The sequence below is a fragment of the Gadus chalcogrammus genome, chromosome 13 (genome assembly GCF_026213295.1).
Source record: "Gadus chalcogrammus isolate NIFS_2021 chromosome 13, NIFS_Gcha_1.0, whole genome shotgun sequence".
Taxonomy (NCBI): Eukaryota; Metazoa; Chordata; class Actinopteri; order Gadiformes; family Gadidae; genus Gadus; species Gadus chalcogrammus.
In genome coordinates, this window is record NC_079424.1 from 18,359,782 (window position 1) to 18,362,650 (window position 2,869).

Below are 2,869 nucleotides of genomic sequence, written 5' to 3' on the forward strand. Positions count from 1 at the left end.
TGTGTGCATGTGTGTGCGAGCATGTATGTGTGTGTGTGTATAAGAAGCCCAATGCTCAGCCGGCTTACAGCGCTTAGCTCCCATTAAAGTGCCGCCATCGAGGGCTGGAGTTGTGAGAATGTGTGTGTGTGTGTGTGTGTGTGTGTGTGTGTGTGTGTGTGTGTGTGTGTGTGTGTGTGTGTGTGTGTGTGTGTGTGTGTGTGTGTGTGTGTGTGTGTGCATGTGTGTGTGTGTGTGTGTGTGTGTGTGTGTGGGGGGGGGGTGCGTGTATGTGGGCGTTTGTGTGTGGGCATGTGTGTGTGTGTGTGTGTTTGGGGCAGCAGGAAAATAAGAAGCTGTTATTTTGCATGATATTAAGTACATGAAAGCCTGCAGCTGCGGAGGACGGTGGAAGTGGCTGAAGAAGACAGAAGCGAGGAGGGAGGCTTGCAGAAGGAATAATGTAAATAGAGCCTGGCTGACTTATCAGGCGTAGCACTGTCAGCCCTGTGTGTGGGTGTGTGTGTGTGTGTGTGTGTGTGCATCTATGCCTGTGTGTGCTCATGTGCGTTTGCTCCTTTGTGTGTATGTGTGTGTGTGTGTGTGTGTGTGTGTGTGTGTGTGTGTGTGTGTGTGTGTGTGTGTGTGTGTGTGTGTGTGTGTGTGTGTGTGTGTGTGTGTGTGTAGCAGTGTGCAAGGCTGTCAGACGGTCCATTGTTTGGGATGTGATAAAAGGCAATTTCCCAGAGTCCCTTGTACATCCACACGCTCGGCTTAATTTGAGGGCCATTTTTCTGTGACAGTGTTGACAGTTTATACATCTCTCTCCCGCTCTCTCTTTCTCTCTCTCTCTATTCCTCTCTCTCTCTCTCTCTCCCTCTCCATATCTCTGTCTTCCTTTCTTCTCCGCCCGTCTTTCCTGTGCATTCGCTCACACTTTTGTTGCAAAGAGGCGGTTTGTACTCGTGTCTCTGTTTATTGGTGTATAACCCCCCGCCTTCCATGTTTGCCGTGTTCTCTTTGAGACGACGACAATACTCTGATACTTTAATACCTGTGACACGGTGTACACACACACATGCACACACATAAACACACACAGAGGCACAGACAGACACACAACCAGAGCCCTGCAGGGTTCTGTGTCTGTGTTGGCCTTCTCCAGCTGCCCTTGTCTTAATCTTGTTGGCGACATGGCAGATTGGGCTGCCCCGTCAGAGGAGGAGGAGGGTTTCCTGTTATCGCACCGAGAGGGATCCTATTAATGGTTGAAGAGGTGAGGGGGCGGGGTAAGGGAGAGAATGATTGAAGCGAAGGCTCGGTTATTTGGGTGTGAGATGCCGCTTGTGCGGTAAACAAGGTGTTGACACAGATGACAGAGGTTGCCCGCACACGCACACACAAGTGCACACGTGCGCACACACAGGTATGTGTTGTGCCCACCAGGTGTATGTTGGTGTGTTTGTGTGCCATTAATTGTGGCCTTAAGAAAATTGCAAAATTCCCCCAACGATACACATCAGGCCTAAATGACGACAAAACACCCAGGTTTTGTTCCAATTCATTCTTATCCCTTTATTACAAAATGCTTCTTTGCAGTCTAGTCATTCTCCTAATTATAAATCTTCTCACCCGTGTCCTCATGAAGCCGGCCAGCTATGTGTTGATGAACGACACCTGGGTAGAAATGGATCACAAATCAATTTTCAGTGGGAGAGATGGAAGGTTCCATTCTTGGACACAGGGCTAGGGGTGCATTATTAATGAGTGCCAACTTAAGTTAAAGATTGGATTTGGATATTGTAGATTTAAATGTAGTGGTCAAACATGACCAGATAGCTCATTGTATAATTGTATTTATATATTACGTATGGCCTCAAAATGTTATATTTCCTATGTATGTTTGTCATTCCATCCCCCAGGTAGTTAGTAATCAGGCTGGCTCATCCTTTATAACGGCCAGCATTTCTAACTGCCATGGCTTTTGTGAGATTACTCAGATAAACTTGTTTGGGCTCAGAAAACCATTATATAAGTTAACATCAGAACATGAAGTGCTTTGATCGTTTTATCTTGTTTTTGGATCCCTGTTAACCATTTTTTAAAACTGTTATTTTTGGGAATAAAAAACTTTTACTATTCACTTCTAAACACCATAACTTATTTATCTTACATTGTCTTACACTTACTGCCTACATTAAATTTTTTCAAACTATCTTTGCTTGCAATGAGTTCGTTTCAAATTGACAGATTGAACAGCGACATATTTTGTGAAACAAATTCCTCCATTTGCACAACATCAGGTGGAAAGAAAGCAGAAATAGAACATGCAGCTAATCCTCTCACTGGAGTAGCATCCGGACAAAGCGAAAGCACCTCGGCTATCTCCTTAGCATAATCTATAATCTTTTATCTATAAAAGGAAGAGGGAAAAGACCCACAACTTGCCCATTCTCTTCTCTGTTATCGTTTATAAGAGCTCAGCTCTCCAACTCCTTTTCCCAGCTCCAAGGCTGTTTTATTATACTGTTGGCAGGAAGTATTCTTATTGTGTGTATTTGTATTATTCTACTGCATTGTCTGGAGAGTATTCAGGTGCTTTGCGGAACAAAGCCGGCAAGATGGGCTCAATAAAGGAACACATTTGGAGTTTCAGCGCTATCAGTCACTGGTACGATAAGTCACTCTTTGGTAAAAGCGGATTTTGAGCAAAACTATTTATGTCACAATCTTTTCAGCCCCAGAAAGTTGTAGACAAAGGCATGAAGGCCAAACACAACAGAAGACTTTAAAAAAAGTAGCCTAAATAGGTTTTCTTTTAATGTAACTTCAACCTCGACTTAAGTCATAACGCATTCACGCACAATGCGGACATTGTCGTTTTTGTAGA